The sequence below is a fragment of the Acipenser ruthenus genome, chromosome 50 (genome assembly GCF_902713425.1).
Source record: "Acipenser ruthenus chromosome 50, fAciRut3.2 maternal haplotype, whole genome shotgun sequence".
Classification (NCBI taxonomy): Eukaryota; Metazoa; Chordata; class Actinopteri; order Acipenseriformes; family Acipenseridae; genus Acipenser; species Acipenser ruthenus.
Genome location: NC_081238.1, coordinates 8,828,733 through 8,839,120, shown reverse-complemented (window position 1 = coordinate 8,839,120; position 10,388 = coordinate 8,828,733). Strand labels below are relative to the sequence as shown.

Here is a 10,388-nt window from a genome sequence, read left to right as displayed (position 1 = left end):
TTAATCAGGACATTTCATTGGATTATTTGCAACTTTAAAATTAATTAAAACAAGTACTTTTATCAGAAATAAAATTTCCCCCCTGATTTTTTTTAATCTGTTAATAATGAGATAGTTTGACATGCTTTTGAAGGTCGTTCCATGACCAGTGTTTGCTCTGCAGTTGATAGAATGTCATTCGCTTGGTCGTTATTGTTGTCTTTGACAGATTCCTGGAGTGTGTGGCTGTGTGCCTGAGTGACATCCAGAACTTAAGAGAAGTCGTTTCAATTCTGGTTCTTTCTTGAGGAGAGGTGACTTGTAGTGGTGAGTGTCAGGGTCAGTGTGGCTCGCTCCTGTGACTCTGAGCCCTGGAGCTGCTTTTAAGGGACAGTGTCCTGCAGAGTCTGCCTGTCTGCCCTCGACATTGTGTGAGGGCGTTTGTACCTGAGAATCAGGACTAGCTTCTCGTGATGAATGGGATGCTGGCTGGAACATTTCTTTATGTAGTTCAGCATGTTAGTTCACATGTAGCTGACAGTGTGGATGTGCTCATCTTGCATTGCGAGTGTCAGCTGGTTCATGACTACAGTAATTCATGACGACAGTAACCTGCAAGTCACAGCTTGCACAGGTTCATCAACATTGTCAGTTATTGTCTGTACTTGTATCCTCATGTATCCAGTGTGCGCAGTGCTGTAGCAGACAGTGAGGAGTAGTGGAGCAACAATCAATCCATTTATCCATCCTCTGCCCTTAAATTTCCCGAGCTGCGATTACATATTGTTGAATCGATGCATGAGATGAGAGCCCAGTTTGGAGTCTGCTGTTGCCGTTGTCCCAGGAAATAAGTTGATCAAGCTCTAGAATTTAAAGGGGAGGTTCCATTGTTTCTAAGTTGATCGGATATGTTAATGAAAAATCATTTAAAATTAATTTTGTAGGTATAATTTATATCAATTAATAATCTGATTTATTCGTTGGTATGCTGCTTGATAAGATGATGTGAATATCGCTTCAGATCCGATATATTAGCCTAACAAAAATGCATAATTTAAAATGACTTTTGTAGGTATAATTTACATTAACATGTAGATCGGATACATTCGACAGTATTACGCTAGATAAGGGGATGTGAATATCGCTGTAATATATATTGGCAGCAAATAAATCATTTCAAATGAATTGTACGATTGTACATTTCTGATTGTGTATTTCTGTTTGTGTAACAAACGTTAACTAGCAAAACGTGTTGCGTATTGAAGTTATTTTGCATTTCTGGAGGTGCTTTTGTTTTGGGAAGCACTACAGTTTGGACAGCAGGTATGCGAGCGATTGACCAAAAGTTAAATCATGGAAAACATTAAGCTCCATGCTGCGATCACTAACTAGGCCACGGTGCACATCAATCACAGGATGTGCTTGAAAAACATTGCTAATACAGTATTATTATTTTATATTTGTTCTTTCATTTATTTTACATACAGTATTTTGTATAATAAAGGACAGAAAATGAACAGGAAACTGGTTATCATAGTGCATGTATTTCAATTACAAGTTTGGGAAGAAACAATACATTCATTAATTAAAATCTAAAGAGTTAACGTCTTTGCTAAACCGTGGTAAATACCTGTAGTTCAATACCAACCATGATTTTGTGTTGTGAGAGAGATACAGTATATGCAGGCTACTATATATCAGCATCATTTTAAAATGTTAAATCCCTGTAGTGCAACAACCAATAAGACATATAAGGAGAAAGAGATACAGTATATTGAATTAAAGTGAATTATCACGATTTAAAATATTAGCTATACTAATATTAAAATGTATAAAATATGACTTGCCCTGCTAATAATATTATGGATGCAGCATGTCATTATATTACTGAAATAATTTAATTTCGATTAAAGATTGACAACATTTTGACATGTAAAATCATTTAATATTTACATAAATCTCTGTGATCACACATAAACTACATCAGATTGACATCGATGTTATAGAAACATAAAAAGACAGGGGTTTAAAACAGTTTACCATTGAAACAGTCGTCGATCACACATTTTAAAGTTCATACGAAAAGACAGTGGCACGAACACGCACCAACATAATACACGGGCAGATAAAAATAAAAAGCCATGCAGTGAACCTCCCCTTTAATCAAACTGTAGCCCTGCCTTACTTTTATCTACTTTTAGAACATATGAACATAAGAAAGTTTACAAACGAGAGGAGGCCATTCAGCCCATCTTGCTCGTTTGGTTGTTAGTAGCTTATTGATCCCAGAATCTCATCAAGCAGCTTCTTGAAGGATCCCAGGGTGTCGGCTTCAAAAACATTACTGGGGAGTTGGTTCCAGACCCTCACAATTCTCTGTGTAAAAAAGTGCCTCCTATTTTCTGTTCTGAATGCCCCTTTATCTAATCTGCATTTGTGACCCCTGGTCCTTGTTTCTTTTTTCAGGTCAAAGAAGTCCCCTGGGTCGACATTGTCTATACCTTTTAGGATTTTGAATGTTTGAATCAGATCGCCGCGTAGTCTTCTTTGTTCAAGACTGAATAGATTCAATTCTTTTAGCCTGTCTGCATATGACATGCCTTTTTAACCCGGGATAATTCTGGTTGCTCTTCTTTGCACTCTTTCTAGAGCAGCAATATCCTTTTTGTAACAAGGTGACCAGAACTGAACACAATATTCTAGGTGAGGTCTTACTAATGCTTTGTAAAATTTTAACATTACTTCCCTTGATTTACATTCAACACTCCTCACAATATATCCGAGCATCTTGTTGGCCTTTTTTATAGCTTCCCCACATTGTCTAGAGGAAGACATTTCTGAGTCAACATAAACTCCTAGGTCTTTTTCATAGTTCCCTTCTTCAATTTCAGTATCTCCCATATGATATTTGTAATGCACATTTTTATTGCCTGCATGCAATACTTCACACTTTTCTCTATTAAATGTCATTTGCCATGTGTCTGCCCAGTTCTGAATGCTGTCTAGATCTTTTTGAATGACCTTTGCTGCTGCAACAGTGTTTGCCACTCCTCCTATTTTTGTGTCGTCTGCAAATTTAACAAGTTTGCTTACTATACCAGAATCCAAATCATTAATGTAGATTAGGAATAGCAGAGGACCCAATACTGATCCCTGTGGTACACCACTGGTTACCTCGCTCCATTTTGAGGTTTCTCCTCTAATCAGTACTTTCTGTTTTCTACATGTTAACCACTCCCTAATCCATGTGCATGCATTTGCATCCATGTGCATCCCCTGGTCAGCTGTCCAGCTCACTGCTGCAGAAGTTTGTTTGGGGCTGGGACAATGGACTTGTGTGTTTTAGCCATTTGTTAATCTTTGAAGAGGACCTGCAAGTTTGTCTTTCAGTCTTCCCTGCAATAATGATGGACTTTATTTATTTGAGAATCTGTGTTGGAAAATGTGCTATTTGACGGTGAAGTTGTTTTTTAAAAAAAACAAGTAAAGAAAATGTACATGATCTCTAACTCGCTATTTGACAAATAACAATTAAAAAATGAAAGCCTGTGTGATGCTTATTTCCCTGCAAGCCCTTTTCTTTGCCCACTGGAGCACACAGCCTCTTATGGGGGTTTGGAACCACAAATCACTGCATCTTAAACACACAGCTCTAGAGTCCGTAATTACAGCATGTACTGTACCGTTTATTGTGTGTGTTTTAATGAAGTCTGCTGCTGTACTTGTCTGGCTGTGAGCTTTTGCTTTACCAACAAACAAGGAATTAAACAAAACAAAAGCAGCTCCGTTCTCAGCCTGGCATGAGATTGATTTATTTTATCTACAATTGGAAGTGCTTTAGACTGAACAACCTCAAGCTCCCTTCATCTTGTCACAGCTCCGCACTGTGATATAAAGTCTATTTCCTGTACATTGTCATTATGTTTGTGTTTTATTTATTGTGATTATTATTATTATTTTAAGAATGTATCGGAAATGTCTTTGTTTTTGCACAGTGGTAAGGTTAATCCGAGTCATTACAATGGACAACTGAGTTGTGTTAAGATAAAACTTTTTTTTTTTAAATTAAAGAAAATTATCTTTATTAAAATCAAAAGTTCTACTAAATGGCCACACGATGGCAGCATTGGATAAGGAATAGCGAGAGCTTCGTTCTGCCTGTCTTCATAAAGTTCACTGCCTGACTGCCAGGGCGACTTACTGAGAAATATTGTTTAATTTAGCTTATGGAGCTACTGTATAATAGGGTTGGGTTTGATAATCCCTCCTCTCTTCAGTGGCATGCAACTCTCTCTCTGTGTGTGTGTGTGTGTGTGTGTGTGTGTGTGTGTGTGTGTGTGTGTGTGTGTGTGTGTGTGTGTGTGTGTGTGCAGTCTGACAAGGGAAGTGAATCTCATATACCAGGTTAGAGTACTAGACTATCACAAGCAGTTAGGTGGTGCAGTGGGCTGGTTCACTAGCTCTTCCTGCCTTTCCCCTTGGAGGTCTGGGTTCAAAGCCAGCTCACAGGACATGTGAACTGAGTTTGAAACCAGACCCACAATGCAATGGCACAGCATTACTGGTGTCCTTTGATTAAGAGGAATAAAAAATGAATTGATAAATGAACACCAGAATTGTGTTTAAAGCCTTGTGTTGTGTGCTTGTTTTGTTTCTCCACAGCGTCTGTTTGTTTGAATCTGTCAGATAAAACAGAAGTGACTCTATTATTAGATATTTTCAAGGCAGTAATCACCTCCATGTTGTACAGATCATTAGGCCAGTTCAAGTCACAAATGAGTGCAGTGGTACAGCTGGCAGAATGGCTCAGTTGGTAGAGCACAGGGTCCTGATTTCCAGGGCTGGTGGTTCAAACCCTGCTCACGGTAGTTTTTTTATTCAAGTTGGTTAATTTGCCTTGTAGGCAATGTAAACCTAACATCAAGGACAGCTGCTAGGTGGTGCAGTGGGGTGGGTCCCTTTGCCTAAATGCTCTTTACCTTGAGAGACTGGGATCAAATCCAAGCTGCAGATTGATAGAAGTGACTCTTTTATTGGATATTTCCAATGATCTGCATTTTGTACAAATCATTAGTTAATGTACTGGAGGTCATTTGACAGAAGGAAAAAGCAGCTCTCTGGCTGGCTCAGTTTATAAGGTTTGGCTTTGAGTCCAGTTCATCACAAATGAAACAAAGCTGAGAATCACCTTAGCCCCCAGGTCCACACCACACAATGTAATACTGTGTTTCACGCAGCAGGAGAGTTAGTCGGCTGGATAGCTCTGTTGGTAGAGCAACACCCCCATCTTCCACTCCCCCCACAGCCGGGGGCCCAAGCCCCCTCTTCATCCTCTTCCAGCTCCTCTTCAGGGCACACTGCCCTCCTCTGTCTGTGGAGACACAACCAACATCATTAGTTACAACCTGCATCATTACTTCCAGTCAACACCCAGATTTACAACCACCACCACGACTCACAACCAACAGCATTACTTACCTCAGCAACTCACCTCCAGGACCGGGATTCAAACCACTGTCTTCAGGGAGAGCAGGCCATCAGCATAGCCACTGCGCCACCAGCTCCCACAGGAAAGCTTTGGTTCACACTATATATAAGCTCAATTAACACATTCTTTGAAACAAGCAAAGAACTCGCCTGGATTTGAACCCAGTCCATCTCACTTCCATGGAGGAGTCTGCTTTTTCATTGCCTTATATAAGAAATTAACCAAGTCTTTGAAAACAAAGGAGGTACTCACCTGGATTTGAACTCAGTCCCCCAAGGAGAGCAGCACAGCATCCTAGTGAACTAGCCCACTGCACCACCTGTCTGCTTGTCACTGCCTTGCTTTCTAACCTTGTATATGAGGTTCACTTCCCTTGTCAAAGATCGCACACTGCAGGAGTTGAGAATCCTGGCTCTGGCTGCACAGTTGCAGTCTTTCATGCCACTGAAGAGAGGAGGGATTATGAAACACCCCTGTTACACAGCAGGGCTCGGAGGTAAATACCAGGGATACCAGGTCAATGCTATGAGTGTTAACACTAATCATATATATATATATAATAACTGTGTGGCTTCCAGAGGAACATGTGTTTTTTATATTGTGTTCCTCGTCAGGCTGTGGAATCTGAAGCTGCGCAGCAGAAATGATTCCACTTCCAGCAGGTTGACTTTGTGCAAAGTTTCTATTCTGATGTAAACTTTCATCCCCCCCGAGCCCTGTACTGTCTCCACTAAATCATTATTACTGATGAACCAACGGGAGCGCCAAACCTTCCTCAATAGGCAAAGCTAGCGCTGCTGTTCAGGGTGAGCATCCCTCAGCACTGCCAGCAAGCACTCGGGCGCTGGGGAGCAAAGCAGCACAAGAGCCTGGATGTCTTGGCTTTGCGGGAGTGAAGGGAGCTCTGTGAACACTGTCCTGTCCTTTCTGCAGAGGAAACGGAAAATTAGCATGGAAAGCGACCCCTTAGAGGAAGGACCGCGTTCTGATCAAGGACAGGTGGAGGGCCATGAAAAGGCTTCAGAGGCTTCTAGTCGTAGTTTAAAGTTTCAGCCAATAAAAGTGACACGTTGTGTGTCTGTATTGTAGCTGCGATTACTGCCTGGTGATTGAGAATAAATATGTATAGATCCCCTTTCAGGGCTTGTTGTGTGACAGGATGCTGCATGGAGCCATGAAGAAGGGAAACGTCCACACAGTATGTATTTCCAGACGTCCGGATTTATTAAAGCAATGGTAATGGAAGGGCTGCAGTCCCCAGCAAAAACACACTCTGTTACCCACAAGCCTCCTGCACCAAACTGGGCTCCTTTTAAAATAGCAGAAAGTAGAAAATGTGGTTTGTCTTACCAAACACACACGATGCAAACAGTCAGTCAATATGTAGCGGTATTGTGAAGCGGGATGTGGGGCTGCTCAATGCCTTGCTCACTGGGTGTGCTTCTATTCTTTTAAACAAAGTAAGGAGAGGAGAGGGGAGGAGAGAGTAAAGAGGAGAGAGGGGAGGGGGGTAGGAGAAGAGGGGGGAGAGGGGAGAGGTGGAGAGGGCAGCAGCAGTATTCCTCAGTCTAAGAAGGACAGCTCCATGCACTCCACAGCCTCAGAGTGAAGCATGCGGGTCGCCAGCCGCTCCATATCATCCAGGCTCAACAAGCGCAGCCTCCGCTCGTAATCCTGAGAGAGAGGCAGAGGGAGAGACACAGAGTCACAACTACACACTGCTCTACACCTGCATTTCAGAGTGTGTGTGCTGCAGCTGTGATTGTGTGTGCGTCTCTGTCACTGTACAGCTGTGTCTGTATAACATTGTGCATGTGCTGCAGCTAGGATTGTGTGTGTAGCAGTGTTTATTGTGTTCAATTTATCTTGTGTAGCTGCTCCAGCCTCTCACTGTGTGTGTGTGTGTTGGTATATAGCAGTGTGTGTGTTTATTGTGTTCAGGTTACCTTGTGTTGCTGCTCCAGACTTCACTGCGTCAGCAGGGCTGAAGTGTTTGTTCAGAAGAGCAGGCAGGCTGTGCCACACTGACCCGGGGTGAGACGAGGCGTGAGAGGAGGGGCGAGGGGTGAGGCGAGGGGTGAGAGGAGGGGCGAGGGGTGACAGGAGGGGTGTGGCGAGGGGTGAGGTGTGACAGGAGGGGTGAGGCGAGGGTGAGGGGTGAGGTCTGAGAGGAGGGGTGACACGAAGTGCTGTTCTTGCTCGGGTGACACTTTCTCTGTTGGGGGCGTCACAACGAGTTCAGCTTGGAATCGGGAGCGATGGAGTCGTGTGACAGTCTGTGCTCATCTGAGAGAGAGAGAGGGAGGGGGAGAAACAGGAGAGATTCAAGACCAGGTAGATTAACCCTTAGCTGTCGACGAGGTGTAATTTCGTAACTTTTGTTACGATGACAAAACACGTCCTATCTCAGCCGTCCAATCAGCAATTTTGTTTTTTTAAAGTGTGAGTCATAGCCATGACTAATGGGGTTTGTCATGATGCCATTGGTTTAGGGCTAGGGTGGGCGGGACATATAATATTTTGATTACAAGGGCGAGTCTCTGCTGGCGCCATTGTGACTGAGTGCACAGCAGAGTCTCTGTATCTCCAGTTTTACAATCCCAAGAGTGCTAATCTACACATCATCTAAACGGGAGGTACTTGGGCTAATTAACCATATTGTTGTTGTTTTTTTTTCAACTTGATATTGTTTTTTTGTGCTGAGTACATCTGCAGTGTTTATTTTTGTTTTGTTTTGTTTTCGCTGTGTCTCTTGTGTGTGCGCTTGCTTGCTGGGCAGGGCTAACTTCATGACTGCTGTAGACGAGAGGAGCTACTGTACCAACACCACGTTTTGTTTTGTTTGTTTGTTTTTTTAAACATCTTTCTTATAGTTAGTTTCACATACGTTTTTATTTTAGAATTGTTTTTCCTCAGGAGAGAAGGCAAAACTAACAGGTCTATCGCATGTGATGCAAAGTTAGGCGTTTGTGTACGTCTGTGTTTTACTTTTTCTAGTCGATTCATTATTTCTCTGTAGTCGTTATTATTATTTAATTATGCATCTATTATTTTTTAACTTTTTTTATTCGATGTGTAAAAGAATGAGGAAAACACCTTGTTCAGTTTTTATTTTTACGTTGTGTATGTAGCCTAAGTAAAAAACAAAGACATTTAGCTGTAGTTATTATTTAGCCATGTATTTTATTACTCGTTTACTGTGTGTTAAGAACAGAAAACATTATTTAGCTGTTGTCACTATTATTATTTAGCCATGTATTTTATTACTCGTTTACTTTTTTATGAGTGTGAAAAAGGATGGAGCAGAATATTATTATTATTATTATTATTATTATTATTATTATTATTATTAATTGGTATTTATTTTAATGTTGTATGTGGGTGTGTGCAAGCCAGAAAATGGATGGAGAAAATCAGCTCTAGCATCTGGTTTAGTCACTGAAGAGGAGGAGGGCCCTGACTGAGGAAGAGATCGAGGGCATGTACGCCATGGAGGAGGACCTCCCTGATGAAGAGCTGCTGCAGGAGAATGAGGAGGAGGAGGAGGAGAGTGATCTGGAGGAGCCCCAGTCCAGCACTTCAACTGCAGGGTAGTTTTGAAAATAAATAAATACAGCACAATATGGAACGTTTTATTTTTTTTGTCTACCTCCCTCCCAAATAAAATTCTTAATTTCAAAGTTTTATTTGTAATATACTTTTTTTCAAATAAAAAATTAAACATTTTACTTGATAACTTGTGTGTTGTTTCTCTATTTTTGTACTGAAATATAATTGTATCTCAAACAGGGCAATAGTGTTTCCAGTCTCACTTTTTGCCATGTTTTAACCCTGGTCTGCCTTTGCCATTTCTTAGGTTGATTTTTGTAAAATACTAGGCATTGCAAAACCTAATCTAGCTCTGCAACTGTTCAAGATATTTCAATTCTGATTTCAGATTTGAATTCCTTGGAAAATTGTGCAGCTACAGTATACGCTTAAGTTTTTTTATATAACACTTGGAAAGAGGTTGAAATTGACCATTTTAAAAAATATTATTTATTATTTTTCATATTTCGATAATTTTTTGGGAGGTGTAGCTCGTATGAAAATAAAAATAAAATCACCCCACCACAAAATAAATTACATCAATTGAAAGATCTACTTAATGCCTTTCTGTAGGTGTATTGGGTTTTCATTTCTGATTTAAGGTTCCAAAACTACAAGTGTTTAAACAGAAAGTGTTCATGTTTATGACCGGATATGGTTATTCCCCGTAGGCAGCATAGGGTTAAAACACTTCATGCAACTCAAAGATGATAAAAGATTGAAAACACTTTGTTTGCAGGTGTTACTGTTAATAGATATATGTAGAATAACATGCATGCTTTTTAACTGAGTGCTGTGCTGTGCTGTGCTGTTCAGCCTACCTGCCAGCGCCTTGCCTTTGTAGAGGAGTCCCTGTTGATTGACAGGTATGTTGAGCCTGTCAGAGACCAGACTCCAGACTGTGGAGACCTTCTCATCCTCACAGACCTGTCAAGAGACAAGAACACACAGACACACAGTCACACAGTGAGGGGATAAGCATTAAACACTGAAGCTACATCTTCATCAGTACGCAAGCCTCGAGTGAAGTGACATCCCTCATCTGCCACCATGCAAATGCACTTAGTGTCATTTCAAACGGGATTGAGATTATTATGCTCAAGAGCTAAAAGGCAAGAACAACGTACGATTATAAACAATAAAGATGACCCCCAGTCAATATAGCCGGGGGAATCACACCCCCGTCAAACCGCACCCTGCTGATCAGAGCTCACAAAGACAAACACATTATTAAAAGCCACTCAGCAAACAGTCACGAGCGGGTCCGGACGGCCATTTGTTATTAAAAATGCGGGATTCAAAAACAACCGCTGCACTGAATAATAAACAAAGT

At 41.2% G+C, this 10,388-nt stretch overlaps 1 long non-coding RNA gene across 2 annotated transcripts in view; it reads left to right on the top strand.

Annotated features, from left to right (window-relative positions):
* LOC131722007 (uncharacterized) overlaps nucleotides 1-9,118 on the top strand; it is a 14,809-nt gene extending 5,691 nt beyond the window's left edge. For both annotated transcript variants that reach the window (XR_009319986.1, XR_009319987.1), the window contains exon 3: nucleotides 8,864-9,118. This is a non-coding gene — a long non-coding RNA (uncharacterized LOC131722007). The remainder of the gene's footprint in view (nucleotides 1-8,863) is intronic.
* The last annotated feature ends 1,270 nt before the right edge of the window (nucleotides 9,119-10,388 follow it).